The 19,882-nt window shown below is 50.4% G+C and overlaps 1 protein-coding gene across 1 annotated transcript in view; it reads left to right on the top strand.

Annotated features, from left to right (window-relative positions):
• TBL1X (transducin beta like 1 X-linked) overlaps positions 1–19,882 on the top strand; it is a 272,758-nt gene that overhangs the window by 117,350 nt on the left and 135,526 nt on the right.

The following is a 19,882-nucleotide window of genomic DNA, read 5'->3' as shown; positions in this document are numbered from 1 at the left end:
TGCTGAACTTTCCATATATTCTGTGCTTTAAAAATAGATACAGGCGTACTGCAGGAAACAGTCATTTCGGAAGAGTTCCCCTTTTAATTTCTCAAGATTCCTTTTAGTAGGTGATTTTGCTAAAAAGAACAGAAAATGCTGAGGCTATCAGCATTTCACCATGAACTCCACTTTTAGGTCGCTTCTGGGTGTCAGATACTCACTTCTGGAAGGAAAAATCGTCTACTTGGTGAAAATGTGTGTGCTTTGGAGTGACGCATCCTGCCTGGTCTTTTCCCCGTATACATTTGAAGTTGGCGCTTTTCCTCGGAAGGATGATTTATAAAGAATAAACAAACACACAAACTAAAAGCACTTGGCTCTTCTCTCTGAGAAGGCTTTGTTTGTCTTGCGGACTTCAAACAGGTTGTGTTAAAAATGGACTTAAAACAGGAGTTTATTCTGGTGGAAAAACATTTTAGAGTCTGTGCATTTTATTTTTTTATTTTATTTTTAATTTTTTTATCTAAGATGCGTTTTCGGAACTTTTTGCAGACTCCTCGTATGTTCCTTTGCAATGTGTTTGGAAATGACAGGCAGCCATGAAAGTACCGGTGGACCGGCCAGCGTTTTCTGTAAGACCTCGTTTCCGGTCTACACTGTGGCCGCATGGCCTCCGAAGTGGGTTCTGGGGCTGGAGGGAGATGCCTTCAGCCCGAGGCCCTCAGGCCGCGTGGTCTGCTCTCAGAGCAGAGGGAACCCAGGGGCACGGACAGTCAGGTCTCGGAGGTGGCGTCCCCGTCTGCAGTGCGGCCGACTGCACCCACTCTGGACAATCGTCTTTTGACTCTCACGCTCTCGGAGTGTCCCGGGGCATAGACAGACGTGTGAGATGTGTGTGGGGTTTTCTGGGAGACGCTTCCTGAGGGGCAGGCAGGAGGGGTCACCGGTGTAAGCCACGGTGTGAAGGGGAGTGTCTGGATGGCATGGGCGCTCCCCACGGTGAGCGGGAAAGTGAGGAAGGCAGACTGCACGACGGGAGCCTCGGGTTGCGTGAGGATGGCCGTAGGGTCTGACGTTTCCCACAGAAGTACACTGTGGCAGGGACTCCAGGACAACGAGGAGCCACGATGAAGGGTGTCTTGGTTTTTCGTTTTAGAATATTTTGCCACTGGACAAGTACACTTGCTAGGGAGATACGGAGAGAGAGAGAGAGCGCGGGAAATCACCTCCCAGGGGTTGGCCACCCTGCAGTCCCCTCTGTGCCATTCTCTCAGGACTCGAGGCATGCATACGCACGTGCCCGGCGTGTTTTCAATCCACTCGTTCCAGGATTGGCAGCTGCAGCGTCAGCCATGTGTGATCCACTCAGCTTAACCAACATGGCGGCAGCTGACCCGTGCACTGGTTTTCACTTTGAGGAAGAGTCAGTCAAGCACCTTAGTGGGAAGGAGGGCAGTGACGGGGGTAGCAGTATAAAGGACAGGAGGGCAGGGCAAGTCCTTTGAACGGGACCCTGCCTGCAGGGTGCCCAGAGGGGACTGTCTGCTCCTTCTCCTGCTACGTTCATTGGGAGGCTCAGGTTCCATTCCCGGCCCAACCTAAAGGTGGGTGTGGTGGCGTGCACCTGGCGTCCCAGGAGCTCAAGAGGCTGAGCTCGAGACGGGCCTGGGTAACATAGACCAGGCCGTGTCTGTGAAAGAGCCAGATGTGGCAGAGTACGCCTCGAGTCCCAGCTAAGACAGAGGCGGGAGGACGACGACGTGGCAGCACCGCGTTAGAAGGGGAAAGTCTGGTATTACGCGTGGCGCAGTGGCAGGCCCCCTCTGGCTCTCACGCCTTCTGGCCCGTTGACCGCCTCTGTGTAGGGACTACGGCCGCGTGCATAGGCTCATGGCCGCCGTCACCGTAATCTGGGGCAGCACTCTTCCTCCCCCAGAAGGCGGTACCCTTTCTCCTCCCCAGCTCGCTGCGAGTTAGCTGGCCACCTGCGTTCTCTGGAAAAGCTGTCTCCGTGTTATCTGGAAGCCCATCTTCTCCAGGAAAGCCGGGGCGGCCCTTCTTTTCCTGAGAAGCCTCAGGGACCAGGACTGGGGTGCTGATAGCAGCGTATCCGCTTCCCGTCTAACACACCGAATTGTTGCTGAATTTCTGCCGGTGGCGTTGCAGTCAGTTCCAGTATCTGGGCAGGGATACATCCTCCAAATTGGCTCTGGATTTCGGGTCACGCAGGGGCCTCGCAGGGGCCTGGAGATCGTGAAAGAATTCTCTTGTTCGTGCCGCCTTCCACTTGCCTTGCCTTCTCTCCCAAACAGAGACTATTGTTTTTCTTAGTGTTTTCTTTATAAACATGGGGGGGGTTGCCAAAGGTCTCTCTCTCAGATTAGGAGAGAGGTTCTCCCTGGGAGACATTTGCCAGTATCTAGAAACTATTTATTTTTACTTTTTTTAGTTTTTATTTTTGGTCAGAGGGTGCTTGCGCTTGCCTGAAAGAGACAGGGAGAGGGAGAGTGGAGAAAGCACCTCCAATGAGGTGTGGTCACTCCATAATCCCTTCTTCTCCATCTTTCCGTCCTGTTGGGATTTTGAGCATGCATAAACACGGCACCTAGCATGTTTTTCTCTTGCCCTTCCTTTTCTTTTTTTTTATCCCCCCTTCTATTTATTTATTTATTTATTTGTAAGAGACATTTTTGCTATAGGGTATGTGCATTTGCTGGAGAGAGGTAGACCGAAAGGGAGAAATCACCCCCCAGGGAGATGGCCACGCCATAATCCCGTCTCCTGCATTCTCCTTTTGGGATCTTGGGCACACATGCACATGCGCCCGGCATGAATGATTTTTAAACCCCCAGGTCCGGGACTTGAACCACGGTCGACTACATGGGAGCCCAGCGACTTAGCCATTATGCTAACTGCTGGTCCCCCAGCATGAGTTTTAAGCCACCAGGTCCTGGACTTGAACTATGGATAACTCCATGGGAGTCCAGCAATATAACCATTACACCATCTGGTGGTCCCTTCTTTTCTCTTTTTAACTTTGCTGTAGGGTATGTGTCAGAGAAAGAGTGATCAAGAGAGGAAAAATGAGAAATCACCCCCCAGAGGGGATGCCCACACCGCAGTCCCTTCTCCATTCTCCTGGGATTTTGGACATGCCTGGTATGATTCTCAGGCCACTGGGTCCAATCAATACTCGAACCATTCAGCCTCGTGAGATCCAGCTGCCTTAACTTTTTTTTTTTTTGGAGAGGTTTTCGCTATAGGGCACCTGCGCTCGCCAGACAGGCAGAGACATAGAGACAGAAAGCAAGAAATCACCCCCCAGGGGGGATGGTCACGTGGCAATCCCTTCTCCTCCATTCTCCTCTCGGGATCTTGGGCACGCACGCACACGCGCCCGGTGTGAGATTTAAGCCACCGGGTCCGAGACGCGACCCGCGGTCGACTACGTGGGAGTCCAGCGACATAGCCATTACGCTAACTGCTGGTTCCCTAGCTGCCTTAACTTCTGTGCCACCTGCTAGCCCCCAGTGTGGTTGAATTTGACCCACCATGTGGAGTCCAGGTCCCTAAGCCACCAGGCCCCACAGTGCTGGCCCAGTATCTGGAGACATTTTTGACTGTCAGAGCCTGGACATGTGCACTTGTGTGTGTGTGTGTGTGTGTGTGTGTGTGTGTGTGTGACAGAGAAAGAGAGAGAGACGCTGGCTGGCATCTAGTGAGGAGGCCATGGAGGTTGCTCCCAACGCACGTGATCAGGGTCAGCTGTCTCTGCAGAGTGACCAGGCTCCCACGGTAGTTGTGTCAAGGCTGGCTGACTGCTGGTGTGGCCAGATGTTCCGCGTGTACAAGGCAGTGCTCCCTGTCTTTTTTTTGTGGTCGTGTAGCCACTGTCAGCGTCTGTGTGTTTTATCCCCTTTCGGCTTCCCTACCACGGCACCCAGATCTGCTGTCACTGCACATTGGGAAGACAAGAAAGCTATTGTGTGAAACTGCCGGGCCAGCACGGAATTCCGCAGGCCGTGTGGCTTCAGCATTTGCAGTGTGTTTTCTCACAATTTCTGGAAGGTAGAAATCCCAGATCACGGTGCCAGAAGATTCCTGTTCTGGGGAGCCCTTCCTCCTGGCCTGCAGCCGGCCGCCTTCCCCCTGTGTCCTCACTTGGCCTGTGTTCTGTGACTGCACGGAGGGCGGACAGAGCCTGGCAGCTCGCCCTCTTTTATAAGCACACTGGTCCTATCAGATTAGGGCCCCACCCTCATGACCTCATTCAGCCTTAACCAGTTCCTAAAGGCCCCATATCCAAACTCGGGAACATTGAGATTTAAGGGCTTCCACATAGGAATTTGGCTGGGTGAGATCATTTATCCTGGAATAGAAAGAGACCCGGTTTTGCATACCTCCATGGTGTTCTTCTTTGTCTAAAAAAAAAAGTTTTGGGGACCAGCAGGTGGTGTGGTGGTTAAGTCACCCGAATCCCACGTGGCAGACCGAAGTTTGAGTCCCTGACCCGGCAACTTGAAAATCATGCTGGGTGCACGTGCATGAATGCCCAAAATCCCAAGAGGAGAGTGGATTGTGGCGTGGCTATTCCCCTGGGGTTTGATTGCTCACTTGCCCTCTCTTTCTCTGACAAGTGCATACACCCTTTGACAAAAACAAACAAAATTTTGTCAGTGTGACCATATATTAATGAACGTCACTTAATTTCATTTATAATCTACTGAAGGGGAAAATAATCGGCCCAAGCTTTCTACTCAAAGACCTCATAACACAATGACTTATTTTCAAATGGACCTCCCAGTTTAAAATTGTTCCTCAAATACAGTGGGGCTGATCCGGTAGCCTCGTGGTTAAGGGGGCTGCATTCCACGTAACCGACCACAGTGTGCATCCTGGCCCTGCTGGCTTCAGAAGCCAGCCGGGCACGCGCGTGTGCCTGCCCCAGATCCCAACAAGATGGAGACACGGAGGAGGAGGGATGGTGGTGTGACCGCTTCCCATTGGAAGGTGCTTGCTTTTTCTTCTCTGACTCCGTGTCTCTTTCCAGTGAGGATATGCACCCTCTGGCCAAAAACAAAAACAAAACTAAACAACTCAAAAAAAAAAAAAAAAAAGAAAGAAAAAGAAAAGAAAAGAAAGAAAAGGTGATGAAAAGATCTTGGCCTTGGGACTGGCAGGTGGCATGGTAGTTAAGGGCACTGGAATCCTACATGGCCAACTGTGGTTTGAGTCCCAGGCCTGGTAGCTTGCTCTTTCACTTTCTCTCTATCTCTGTGTTTTTCTCTCTGGTTATATTGATAATAATAAATAAAGTTAAATTTTAAAAATAACAATTACTTCCAGTTTTTTGAGAGAGGTTTTTGTTATAGGGTGCGTATGCTCACCAGAGAGACAGACACAGAGAGACAGAAAGTGAGAAATCACTCTCGGGGGGATGGCCACACCACAATCCCTTCTACCTCACTCTCCTCTCAGGATTTTGGGCACGCACGCAGACGCACCCGGCGTGAGGTGTAAGCTGCCGGGTCCAGGGCTCGAGCAGTGGTCAACTCCATAGGAATACAGTGATATAGCCATTACTCCATCTCCTGGCCCCCAAATAATTTAAAAAAAAAAAAAAAAAAAAAAAAAAAAGCTCTTGGCCTTTATTTAAGGCTGACATTCAAAGATTTTTTTTTCCATCTTTTAAAAATGAGATTGTTGATGTAGGGTTGCACATGCTCGCTGGGAAGACAGTGAAAGAGAAAGTAAGAAATCACCCCCCAGGGGGCTTGACCATGCCACAGTCCCTTCTCCATTCTCCTGTTGGAATCTTGGGGACACATTTACATGCCCCAGATGTGATTCTCAAGTCATCAACGTCTGGGATTTGAACCACAGGTAGCCACACGGGAATCCAGCATCTTAACCACTGTGCTCCCTGCCGTCCCCACCCCTGTATTTTTTATTCTCATAAAATATACATAACTGAAATCGTACGGTCCTTCCCATTTTTACCTGTACATCTCGGTCCCCTTGTGCACATTCTCACTGGTGTGCAACCACAAGCACCACCCGTTTCCAGAACTTTCTCCTCTTCCCAGCTAAACGCCTGTCCCTGTTTTATAAAGAATTCCTCCAGCCCCCGGCACCCACCGTTCCACCACCTGTCCCTGTGAACGGGGCTGCCCTGGACACCTTGTGTAAGGGGATTGTAACCTGTCTTTGGTTCCTGCTGGTTTACTTCATGGCGCATAATGTACAAAAGGTTCAGCCATGCTACAGCGTACGACTGCCTTTCCTTCTTTCCGAGGACTGAGGCGTAAGTGTGTGTACACCTCCTTCACTCATTCATTCAGTCATTCACCACGACAGTAGAAGCAATAGGGAAAGTGGGAGCAGAAGTGGCCAGCCCTCCACCATCTCTGGCAGCAAGACCCCTTCCTACCACTTTCCCCTCTGCAGTTTTTTATTTTTTATTTTTTTTTGGAGAGGTTTTTGCTATAGGGCATGTGCGCTCGCCAGACAGAGAGACAGAAAGCGAGAAATCATCACCCCCCAGGGGGCATGGCCACGCCGCAATCCCTTCTCCTCCATTCTCCTCTTGGGATCTTGGGCACCCACGCACATGTGCCCGGTGTGAGTTTTAAGCCACCAGGTCCCGGACACAAACCGCGGTCGACTACGTGGGAGTCCAGCGACATAGCCATTATGCTAACTGCTGGTCCCCCGTTCTGCAGTTTTCATCTACAATAAACAGACACATGCTACCCTCCCACCTGCCTTCATGTAGTCCCTGAGTTGTCTCGCCTCTTTGTAAACCCTGTCAATTTCCTTTTCTGTGAAAAGTATAAACTTGGCTTGTGGGTGTATGGATTTTGGAGACACTGTGCAGTCAGCAGTGAAATTGTCTCTGTCTCTTGTGAGCAAGAGATAGAGACGCTGTGGTCCTCCCGCAGCTGCATCCCGACCCGGATCACAGGCGCTTGCACACCCACCATGGTCGGGTAGGTCTGTGGATGGGAACCTAGAACTTCCTGTGCGTGTCAGGCTCGTGGAGCCTTGTGTTAGTGCTACACCATCGTCTGGACCCTAGGTCCTGTCTTTATTTATTGATCTATTTTAATTTACTATGAGGCACACATGCTTATGTGGGGTGAGACAAAGTGGGGGGGGAGGGGGCAAGAAAAATGCTCCCCAGGGGCAATAACCACGCTATAATCTCTCTCCTCCGTTCTCCTCTTGAGATTTTGGGCGCACACGCACACATGCCCAGCATGTCCTTTAAGCCACTGAGCCCGGGACTCAAACCGCACAGTCGGCCATGTGGGATCCAGGCGCCTTAACCACCACACCCACCCCCTGCAACCCCCTGCAACCCCAGTCTTGTCCAGTTGCATCTCTCTGTGCAAGGGTTCTTGATTGCTCTGGAATGCGTGGCATCTGTCGCTGAAGCCTTGAGAAGGAAATGGCAGCTCTGTGTTTGCGTCTGTGTCTGCGTCTGCTCCTGCAGTCACCACGACACTTGATCCCAAAACCGCTGCGCTTCACTCACCAAGGGGATCTTTCCGCTCAGATGAGTATATAACTTGATTCACACGGAATAATCCAAATGGACCTCTTTGACGTCCGGTGCAAAGTAGGGCAGTAGGCGTATGATGGATGGATCTGCTCGTGTGTCCAGCAAAGAGCAAGAGCCCTCTGGATGCCGGTACTGGGACGGTGCAGGGCCTCGGTTCTGCAGGGCTGCCACCGCCAGGCTTAGGTCTGAATGTTGGTTGGGGTTGGATAGTGTGTAGGGGCGACTGCAGAGTTTGAAGTGAGCTCTCTGAAACTGGTAAAAACTCGGCACGAGATCTGCCTTTTCTGTGGCCAACTCTGTTATCTCAGGAATGTTCTGTTGGCATCTTTAAGTCCTTTAAAATGCACATCTGTCTCCTCTTATTTTTTATCTTTGTGTTGATCATGTGCACATACACAAAAAAGAGAGAGAAGACAGAGAGATACATCCTCCGTGGAGTCTGGCCACACCACAGTCCCCTTCTTTAGTCTTGTGCTCTCATGCAGGTGCCTGTGTGTTTCCGGTGCACCTGGCCGAGGGCTCTGGTGCACCTGGCCGAGGGCTCTTCCACAGCTGGCCAGTGGGACCCAGCTTCTCAGGAGTAGCACGTTACCATGGCACCATGGAGCCAGCCCTGCCTTCTCTTATTTCAAAGCAAGCGAAGGGACCCTACCCCTTAGCTTTTGGGTCCTGGAAACCTAGAGAAAGTCTTCATTTATAAGGCATGTCCTCCTGGCAGGCTGAGGATTTTCTGGCTTCTACACCAGGGTGCATTTAATCTTCATTGAACATTGCTGATTAACTTTAATTATGATTCAAGCTTTCATGTAGCGCTTCTTTGTAGACGAATTACATTATCGGGCGCTTTCATGTTTTCACTTAAAAGTGTTCCTCTTGGACACACTCAGTGGACAGTAATAAAGGGCAGGGTATTTACTGACCTTTAATATTTTTCACCGCTCCTCCAGAGACTTTTTTCCCCCTCTGCATAACCAAACAGCGTTTGGTTTACAAAACACATACGCCTCTAGAACACCAAGTTTCCGCTGCAGTCTCAACCTTTTCAACTGGCTTCTTTCCACAGTGTTTATTCCCACGGAATACTGTCACCTGGCACTCTGTGGCTGTTTGTCTTTGTCCACAAGGGTAGGTAGAAGATTAATCTCGTAGGAAGTTCAGATAAGCAGCCTCCACCGGATTTACACCCACCCTGCCCCCGAAACCGCTAAGGCTGTGCTGTGTCGATGGGTCGGACTGGGAATGAGGAAATGTTCTGGCTGGTGACTGGTGAAGGCTGGCGTGACCTGACCCCACCTGTGTCAGGGATATCTCTCTCTTGTGACATGACTGCTCTGGTTGGGGCTCCATGGAATGGTGTCCCAAGGACAAAACATCTCTGGGAGAACGAGTGAAGCATGGAGACGCCTTCCTCACGTGTGTAGGGTTAGGAGCAGTGGACGTGTATGGGTGAGGGGGTCTCTGTGTCCTGCAGGTGCTCTGCGGGGGCCCAGGGGCAAAAGCAAGTTCTCGTTAACCTTAAATTGCTGACTGTTGAGCGTGGTCTGCCCCAGCTCCCAGCCCTCTGTGTCAGCCAGCTAGGGAGTTGGGGGAGACCGGGAGAGAGGGACCCACCCTACTGGGTATCTTAGTTAGTGAGTGAGTTTTCCTTTTGTGAGAAGCTCCCCCCGGGGGGATGGTGATGCCACAATCCTTTCTTTTCCATTCTCCCGTTGGGTTTTTGAACATACATGCACATGCGCCCAGTGTGGTTTTTCAAGCCACTGGTTCTGGGCTTTGATCCACACAGTAGGCTAAGCGAATCCAGCACCTTAACCACCATGCCACCTGCTGGCCCTTGAGTCCAGGTCATCTTATGTGGCTATATGCAGAGTCTTTTTTTTTTTTTTTTTTTTTTTTTTTTTTTGGAGTTTTTTTCTTTTTGGGCAACGCACTCGCACATTCTTTTTTTTTTTTTTTTTGGAGAGGTTTTTGCTATAGGGCACGTGCACTCGCCAGATAGACAGAAACAGACAGAAAGCAAGAAATCACCCCCCCCGGGGGGGGGCATGGCCACACCACAATCCCTTCTCCTCCATTCTCCTCTCGGGATCTTGGGCACGCACGTACATGCGCCCGACACTTGGAATTGCGGTCAACTATGTGGGAGTCCAGCGACGTGGCCATTACACCAACTGCTGGTCCCCAGAGTCATTTTTTTTGAGAGGAATTTATTGCAGGATAACTTCAGTGACAGTAATACTGATTGGTGGAGTTAGGGACAGATGGTCTGTAAACTAGATTCAGTTGCGTGGGGAAGATTAAGTGTAGATGATGTTTATATTAGAATTAGAACGCTGTGCAGAAACTCTTCAGCTGCCCTTTCCGAAGATCGATAGTTATAAGCTCGATACATTCTATTGGGCAACCAGAGAAAAATATCTGCTGTCAGTGTGCACGTAGTTTACCTTTAAACAGGGGAAGGCTGACATTCCGCAAACGGACGAATGGACGCAAAATTAATACTGATCAGTCAGGATGACCCGGCGAATGGTTGTCTATCAAAATACAGTTTGGGGGACTAGCTGATGGCATCATGCTGTCGTTGCTGGACGCCCACATGGCTGAATGTGGTTCAAGTCCTGGATCTGGTGACTTGAAACGCACGCTGGGCATCTGTGCATATGAGCCCAAGATCCCGAGAGGAGAATGGAGGAGAAGGAATTGCGACATGGCCATCCCCCTCTAGGGGGTGATTTCTCACTTTCTGTCTCTCTCTGTTGAGCGTATGTGCCCTATAGCAAAAATCTGTCTTTTTTTTTTAAAAAGGAGAGAAACAAAGACAACCCTCCCCCCACGCCCTGCAGTTCTCTCTTTCACTGCATTTAGGGAACTTGACCCTGTACCACTCATACTCCTTCTCTATGGGCTCAGCTAAGTGAGTGGGAGTCCTCGAGGAAGACAGGGCTGACTGAATGCACCAGTGTGCCCTCGGCACAGTTGGGTTGTTTACTTAACCCTCCGAGATGCTTCAAACGCATTTGGAAAGCTCCCCTTTTGCAAACCGTCTTGACAAAATGGGGTGCGACCAAATTAATTGGATAATCGTAAAGAAGCTTTCACTTCTTGCTAAGTGCTGAAATTCTTAAAAATGTGAACAGTACACCCCCCCCAACACACCCGAAGTGCAGCAGTGGAGGCGGCGTTGATGGTGAGAAGCACACGCCGTCGGCGGCGTAATTAGTGCCGCGCACATGCTGGGGCCTTGGGATCGGAACTCCAGCTGCGCCAGGCTGCAGCAGGCAGAAAGGAACGCCGCGAGATGGGAGAGCTGAACCAGGGCTCTGTGGACGGCCAAGAGAAGCTACCCACTGCAGGAAAACAAGCGTCCTCCTGTGCTGGGGACAGATGGGTCACCTGTGGCAGGATGCAGGGGCGGCCTTGGCAGGGAGACTGCTTCTGGCATAATGAAATCGCAGAGCCTGTTTCTTTGAAAGATCCTGCAAATGCTAGCGATGTTGATCATCCCAAGGAAGCTTGGACAGCCTGCCAGACAGATAGCATTGATCATCATCATCATTTTTTAAAAAAATGAAACCACGATGCCTTTATTCAGCGAAAATCACTTTTATCCAGTTTGCAAAAACCACAGAATTAAGTAGGACAGACGTGTCAGCCGCTACATAGGACAATGATTCAGGAGCTAAATGGAAATCATTCATAAGAAACTAAGCGCTCTAGCCAACCCGGAGCCCCAGGGGGATTGGGAGCTTATACGGTGTAAAATTCTTCAGGCACAGACCGGTAGGCGTTATGTCTTCTTTCTCATGGTTGCAGGCAATGTATTGCGTGTGTCCCCCCCCCCCCAAATCCTTGTGCCTGTGCGGACTGCTGTGTGTGCCGGCACGCGGAGTGGAGCCGCCCGTGGAGGAGGGCTGTGTCAGAAAGTCCTCCTCAGCCAAGAATCGAAGCAGCTTGTTCTCAAGGAGTCTCGCCATACCAGCACGTGATGCAAGAAGCTGGCGTTGAGCAGAAATATACCACATACGTGGCCACCGTCCCCACACTGGGGAGCCCTCTCCGAGCAGATGACAGGCACTGATCTGAAATTTGCTGTGGTGGAGCTTTGGGCCATGTGGGGGAGCAAAATGCACATTCTCTCTCTCTCTCTCTCTCTTTTTTTCCTTTTTTAAAAAATATTTTCTTATTTTAAAGGTGTATTTATCATTTTTCTTCAATTTTGACCAGAGAGAGACAGACAGAGAGAAAGGAATAGTGACAAGCTGTGGGACCAGCAGTTGGCATAATGGCTATGTTGCTGGACTCCCATGTAGTCGACTGCGGTTCGAGTCCCGGACCCAGTGACTTAAATTCACACTGGGTGTGTGTACATGTGTACCCAAGATCCCAAGAGGAGAATGGAGGAGAAGGGATTGCGGCGTGGCCATCCCCCCTGGGGGGTGATTTCTCGCTTTCTCTCTCTCTGTCTCTGTCTGTCTTTCTGGCGAGCGCCTTGGTGCCCCCCCCCCCCAAATCCTTGTGCCTGTGCGGACTGCTGTGTGTGCCGGCACGCGGAGTGGAGCCGCCCGTGGAGGAGGGCTGTGTCAGAAAGTCCTCCTCAGCCAAGAATCGAAGCAGCTTGTTCTCAAGGAGTCTCGCCATACCAGCACGTGATGCAAGAAGCTGGCGTTGAGCAGAAATATACCACATACGTGGCCACCGTCCCCACACTGGGGAGCCCTCTCCGAGCAGATGACAGGCACTGATCTGAAATTTGCTGTGGTGGAGCTTTGGGCCATGTGGGGGAGCAAAATGCACATTCTCTCTCTCTCTCTCTCTCTTTTTTTCCTTTTTTAAAAAATATTTTCTTATTTTAAAGGTGTATTTATCATTTTTCTTCAATTTTGACCAGAGAGAGACAGACAGAGAGAAAGGAATAGTGACAAGCTGTGGGACCAGCAGTTGGCATAATGGCTATGTTGCTGGACTCCCATGTAGTCGACTGCGGTTCGAGTCCCGGACCCAGTGACTTAAATTCACACTGGGTGTGTGTACATGTGTACCCAAGATCCCAAGAGGAGAATGGAGGAGAAGGGATTGCGGCGTGGCCATCCCCCCTGGGGGGTGATTTCTCGCTTTCTCTCTCTCCGTCTCTGTCTGTCTTTCTGGCGAGCGCACGCGCCCTATAGCAAAAACCTCTCCAAAAAAAAGAAGCAAGCAAGAAAGCTGCTAGGTCCAGGACTTGAACCATGGTCGCCCATGTGGGAGTCTAGCACCTCAACTACCATACCACCTGCCAGCCCCCAAATGCACACTTTCCAACATTATGGTGCTGCCACTTCTAGGGACCGGTCTTCCCACTCCCTGCAACATGCATTACTGACAGCACCGGAAGGTGGAAGGAGCATAATTGACGTGGCTCCCCAGAGCCCCTAGGTGAGCTGAGGAAGGGACTTAGCGCTGCAGGAAGGTCTTTCTGCCCAGAGGTCTCCTTAAGGAAGGGCCATCCAAGCTCTTGCACTAGCCAGACCCCAATCCTGAAAGGACATTGCAAACAGGAGAGTCAGATCAAAAGAAGCCCTTGCGCCCTCCCCCCAATGAAGGCACGAGAGCCCCAGACAGCAGGCAGAGTGCTGGCCCAGCCCACCTGGCTGAGGCCTGACTTTTCTCATTTCGTTTTTCATTTATATTCCGCCAGGGTTTCTCCTGAAGGATGCTGACTCAAGGCTGCCCCTCTTATTTCATTTCTTTCCAGTGCAATTTAGGTGGAGCTGGAGCAGAATGTTCCCTGAGGAGACATTATGAGAATCTGGGCCTGCCTTTGCTAAATAAATGTATCAAGAAACTTCAACATCTTTTAGCAGGAGGAGGCTGACTGTCTCACAGAGCATGGTGTTTTGTAGCCGAGGGAGGGTGGGGCCGTGGAAGGACAGGGCATGTCTTCCTCTGCACAGTTGCAATGTGGCAAAGATTCCCAGCCAGTAGAATCACATCCTTAATGATTGCTTCAGAACTGCAGGTTAATGTTTCAGAAGTGTTTTCATAGCAGCTTTCAGATCATGTCTTTTGTAGCAAAGGGCTTCTTTGCAAACATTGGAACCCGGTCTGAGCTGTGGTAATTTAGCAAACGGTCACATGGTAGCCATGTCGATCCTATGACTCTGCAGGGATGCCGGTGTGTGCGTGTCAGAAAGAATCCTTATTTCCATCCACGCGCGTGTCTGTCTTTGCAGCGTGCGATGTCATTTCTGGGATGGAGCAGGTAGGAGGTTACGCATTTAAGGTTTATTTCAAGACACTCTGTTGGATGGCTGATCCACATAGGTCTGTGGGAGTGGCAGCTTTTATGAAAGCAGTTCCAGTGTTTTTAGTATTGTTTTGAAGAGGCATTGAAGGGACTTGGAGGTTAAAGTTACCTGCATCATTTAAAGATTGGGGTGGATAGCACATACGTAGTTCGTTCCAATGCTTGCCTGCTAATACCTGGCATAGACTCTTAGTCTGTTCATTTTTATTCATTTATTTGTTTTGAGAGGTTTTTGCTGTAGGGCATGTGCGCTCGCCAGAAAGACAGAGACGGAGAGACAGAAAGCGAGAAATCACACTGCAGGCACTTCTCTTCCATTCTCCTCTTGGGATCTCGGGCACGCACGCACATGCGCCTGGCGTGAGTTTAAGCCACCGGGCCCAGGACTCGAACCGCGGTCGACTACGTGGGAGTCCAGCAACATAGCCATTACACTAACTGCTGGTCCCTAGTCTGATCCGCTTTTTAAAGATAATTCACTGATAGCTCTAAACTGGGTGGAAAGATGCTCGATCTCACTCCCTGCGTGGGAAATACAAATTTAAGCGACAATTAAGAGGCATTTCACCTGACCCATCAGCAAAGCAAAATCCCTGTGTCTCGTAGTTCGACCACTCAGTGTTCTTTTAAGTGTGGTCCCCTGACCAGTAGCGCATCCTTAGGAACTTGCTAGAAATGTGAATTCTCCAGCCCCATTAGCTGCAGTAAGCTGTGCTACTTTATAGTATCTATGTTCATTCTACTCACTGAGGTTTATGCGGAAAGTCAGACTTGTGTCCACGGATATGTATATATCCGCTGCACCTGCTATTGGAAATATTTAGATGAAGTTCATTAGCGAATCAATAAAATGGGAAAGGCATAGAAAGCAACCATGGATACCAGAGACAGTGTGGGAGGAGAGTGGGACACGACAGAAGGTGAGAGGTAGGGAATCAAGGATGGGAACAAAAGCAAAATCTACGGGAAACAGGAAATGGAAAATGATTGGTTGACGATAACACGTATGTTAATGTGCCTGATTGAGCCGATATACAGCGTATTCTGGATGGGAAATCTCATTTTGTATGCTGTAATGATGTGTCGTGAGTGAATGTAAATACATAAACTTAAAATAAAAAAAGTAAAAAAGAAATGTGAGTTTTCCAGCCCCGATGGGACCTACAAATGGGACCTGTGGGATAGGGTGGGGTTTACTCCGTCCTCTGGGGGATTCTGATGGTGCTCCTAAGAGGACATCCATGGCCTGTCTGGCACCTAGCACACTTACCTGGATGTGATCCAGAGCCTCACCTCAGGGTGGGGTTTGTAGGAGGCAGGAGGAATCACTGCTAATCCTGATTTCTGTTACAATTCACATCCGTCCTGTTTGGGATGTGCCAAGAAGGGCAAAGACCCCAGCTTCCTCCTCCCTTCTGAAGTAGTGGTTCTTGGAGAAAAGGAGACAGGTCAGTCGGAGATGGAATGAGGATGAGATCTGCCAGGCCGAGTTCTTAAAAGGTGCAGCTCTTGGGACCAGCAGATGGCATAGTGGTTAAGCTGCAGGACTCCCACATAGTCAACTGCGATTCGAGTCCTGGACCCGGTGGCTTAAACTCAACGCCGGGTGTGTGCGCGTGCGTGCCCAAGATCCGGAGAGCAGAGTGGGGAAGAAGGGGTTGCGGCGTGGCCATCCCCCCTGGGGGGTGCTTTCTCGCTTTCTGTCTCTGTGTCTCCAGCAAGCACAGGCACTCTGTAGCAAAAATCTCTCTCTTAAAACAAACAAAAAAGTGCCGCTCTTGCTTGGCCGGGCTGGAGAGCAAGGCCGAGTCCCTGCAGAACCACCTTCTCCAGGGTGCATGCATTATTCCCCCTCTTCTCTTCAGTGATCTCCGTGGTCCTCTGGGCCATTTTCAGTCAGCTCTTCTCTAAGCCGTTTCAGAGAGGGGCTAGGGATGAATTTTAGAGATGAGATATTAGCGGCTTCTCAGAGCCAAGATAAAGCTTACCTGATGGAAGGCAGGCAGTTACCGGAAGACCCATGTGTTTGCAACCCTTGCGAAAATGTCAGTACCTGGACTAAACAGAACGTCGCCTGTCTGTTCCATCGATGTGACTCGGCCATGAAAAGGACTGAGGCATGGACAAGCTCCAGAGTGGACGACTCTCAAGAGCGTTATGTGGGACCAGAAGATGGCGTAATGGCTGTGTCGCTGGACTCCCACGTAATCGACTGCGGTTCAAGTCCCGGAGCTGGTGGCTTAAACTCATGCCATGTACATGTGTGTGCATGCCCAAGATCCCGAGAGGAGAATGGAGGAGAAGGGATTGTGGTGTGGTCATCCTCCCTGGGCAGTGATCTCTCGCTTTCTGTCTCTCTGTCTTTCTGGTGAGTGCATGCGCCCTATAGCAAAAACCTATTTAAAAAAAAAAAAAAGGAGGGACCAGCAGTTAGCGTAATGGCTATGTTGCCGGAATCCCATGTAGTCGACCGCAGTTCACGTCCTGGACCCGGTGGCTCAAAACTCACGCTGGGCGCATGTGTGTGGGGGCCCAAGATCCTGAGAGAAGAATGGAGGAGAAGGGATTGCGGCATGGCCATCCCCCCTGGGTTGTGATTTCTCGCTTTCTGTCTCTCTGTCTCTCTCTCTCTCTCTCTCTCTCTCTCTCTGTCTGGCAAGCGCATGCGCCCTATAGCAAAAACCTATTTAAAAAAAAAATAGTATTATGATAAGTGGGTTTTCCAGATCCCACAGACAGGTGCTTTCTCCTTCATTCTGTCACTGTCTCTGGGGCGCATATGCATCCTTGGCAGATCTAAAATAAATAAATAAGTAAAAGAGGAAGGAGAAAGAATCGCAGAAGCTAGAGAGTTGCGTTTGACCAGGGTACACGTGAGGGTTTGAAAGTGCGATTGATAAAACGCAGCGGCCCAGAGGAGGGTGGTGGCCCTGCGGATCAGCCCCTTAATACCCTGACCCTGGACAGGGCCCTGGACTAGTTTTCTGGGGCTGCCACAGCAAGGTTCCAGGAACAGCAGGTGTTCTGTGCAGCGCAGGAGGCCGGGGAGTCAAAGTCAAGTGTCAGTGAGGTCGTTGCCTTCTGAGAACTGCCCTGGGGGTGGGGTGGGGTCTGTTCCAGCCCTCTCTGGCCCTTGGCCGGGAGAGGGCCTCTTCACATGCACATGGGGCTCCCCCTGTGTGCCTGTCTGGATTGAAATCTAGCCGTTGGATAAGGGCGCTGGTTGTACTGGATTAAGGCCCACTGTGATGACTTCATCCGCAGTAATTACATCTGCAGATATCGGCGGTTTGGATCTCAGCATGTGACTTGTGTGGGGACACAGTTCAACCCGGAACCGTACCTAACCTCTTCTAATTCTGTTAAAAGGAATAAACTAGGGGGCCAGCAGGTGATGTGGTTAGCTGACAGTGGTTCAAGCCCCAGCCAGACCTGTTGGTTTGAAAATCATGCTGGGTGCACGAGTGTGTGCGTATCCAAAATCCTGAGGGGGAGAATGGAGGAGAGGGATTGTGGCATGGTCATCCCCCTTGAGAAGTGATTTCTCACTTTCCCACTCTCTCTAGGGAGTGTATGCACCCTATGGCAAAAAGCTTAAAAAATAAATACACTACCCATTAGGTTGGCTATAATAAAATAAATTGAGAAGCGTTGGGGATGATGTGGAGAAATACGAACCCCTGTGTCCCATTGGCAGGAATGTAAAATGGCGTGACTACTATAGAAAACAGTATAGATGTTCTCTATAAATAAGATTATAGGGACTAGCAGGTGGCATGGAGGTTAAGGTGCTGGATTCCCACATGGCTGACTATGGTTCAAGTCTCAGACCCGGCGGCTTGAAAATCATGCTGGGAACGTGTACGCGTATACCCAAAATCCTGAGAGGAGAACGGAGGAGAAGGGATTGCAGCGAGGCCATTCCCCCTCATGAGTGATTTCTCATGGGCTCTCTGTCTCTTGCTGGTAATCGCACATACTCTATGGCATAAACCTTAAAAATAAATAAAATAATTAAATAATCAGGCTAGCTCAGTGTTAACAGTGGTATGTGCTGCTTAAAAGAAGTCACATCCCACCTGGTGACCATGGTTTGAGTCCCCAGCCTACTCAGTTTGAAACGTGGTGGGCTTGACAAGAGTGGCCGAGATCCAGTGGGCTGGAGGACTGGCAGAAGGGGATCGAAGCATGACCAGCCGCTGTGGAGGTATTCATCTTTTTTTTTTTTTGGAGAGGTTCTCGCTGTAGGGTGCATATGCTCGCCAGACAGACAGAGAGAAAGGCGTAGAGACAGAAACCGAGAAATCACCCCCCAGGGGGATGGCCACATTGTAATCCCTTCTCCTCCATTCTCCTCTGGTGATCTTGGGCACGCACGCACACACGCCCGGCGTGAGTTTTAAGTCACCGGGTCCGGGACACGAACCACTGTCGACTACGTGGGAGTCCAGCGACATAGCCATTATGCTAACTGCTGGTTCCCGGAGGTGTTCATCTTTTTCTTCTCTCTCTCACTCTATCTCTGTCTCATGCACACAGATAGTTGGTCTATCGTGAATAAAGAAAAAATGTAGAAAGACCAATCCACTAAATTCACTTTTGGGTATATACCCCCAAGCAACTGAAAGTAGGGTCTCTAAGAGAAGTCTTTACAAACCCCGTCCATGGTGTCGTCAGTCATAACAACCAATAGGCCAAAACTCCCGACGTCCCGACGTGTGCCTCAGCAGGTGCGTGGACAAGCGGGGAGTGGTCTGTCCGTCCTGTGGAGCAGAATTCAGTCTTAGGGGAAGTCCAGTCGCGTGCTCCAGGATCCGTGAACATTGGGGACATGATGCTGAGTGAAGTATCCAGGCCAAAGGGCCAATACTGTGTGATCCCACTTGTCGGAGGTGTGTAGGGTAGACATTGGAAACCGAAGGTGGAGGGGTGACTGTCGGGCTGGGCAGGGAGAAATAGGAAGTTGTTTCGTGGGGACAGGGTTTCAGATTTTCCACATGCAGGTGTTCTGCGGACCGGTTGCAGAAGCCTATGAATCTATTTAACGCTGTTGTGCTGTCTACTTAAACATGGTTAAGATGATAAATTTCATGTTGCATGTTTTTTGTTTAATTTGTCAGAGGTCATATATGCTTAAGACGGGGAAGCAAGAAATCACACCCCCCCCCCCCCCTAGGTCATGGTCATGCCATGGTCGCTTCGCTTCTATTTTCCCTACCCTTGGAATTTGGGCTGTGTTTCTCAAGCCACTGGGTCCAGGACTTGAACCATGTCATTGGCCATGTGGGATCCAGCTACCTTAACCACCTTGCCACAGGCTGACTTGTTGTGAGTTTTTGTTTGTTTTACTACAAGTTAAAGGATTTTTGGAAATGGATAAACTAATCGTATCAAGTCCCAGCGTTGTTGTCTACATTTGAACGCACGGTAGCTATTACTGTAAAACATGTTGTTGACCGTAATCAGCTTTAGGATTTGTGATTTAAGGTTAAGCTGTAGGGCCAGCCCTGTCGTGCAGTAGCTAGGATCTCTACACTGGGAGCTGGATCCCACATGGCCGACCGCTGTCTGAATCCAGCCTGGCAGCTTGAAGAACACGCTGGGTGCATGTGTGTGCGTGCCCAGACTCCCAGCAGGTGGGAGAGGTGGGGGAGAAGGCACAGAGACCATGCCCTGTTGAGGGTCTGTTTCCTTCCCTACCTCTCTCTGGCTAGTGCCTGAACTCTGGCCCTTTAAAAGACGCGATCAGGCCACCTGTAGGTTTCCTTTTGACAGTCCGATTCAGCACTGCGACCTCTGCTTCGAAGCGGGTAGCTTGCCGTGGACGTTGGCTGCTGTGTCGTGCACCGCAGGCTTTGTCAGGATGGCGGGAGGACATCCCGACGGTCATGTTCTTTGCGTACTGGAACAGTGGTTGCAGACAGAGGCTGACGGGCTCAAATTCAGTCCGCCTTGTCCGCACACTCAGTGGAGGCAGTTTTGGAGGGCAGGATGGCTGGAGGCTGGCTGGGTGGTTTCTGTCCTTGGAATGAGTGGGTATGGCTTGGAGGGCC

Source organism: Tupaia chinensis, unplaced genomic scaffold (genome assembly GCF_000334495.1).
Source record: "Tupaia chinensis unplaced genomic scaffold, TupChi_1.0 Scaffold000222_1, whole genome shotgun sequence".
Lineage (NCBI taxonomy): Eukaryota > Metazoa > Chordata > Mammalia > Scandentia > Tupaiidae > Tupaia > Tupaia belangeri.
Note: the sequence above shows the minus strand (reverse complement) of the source record. Positions and strands in the feature narration are given on the sequence as shown.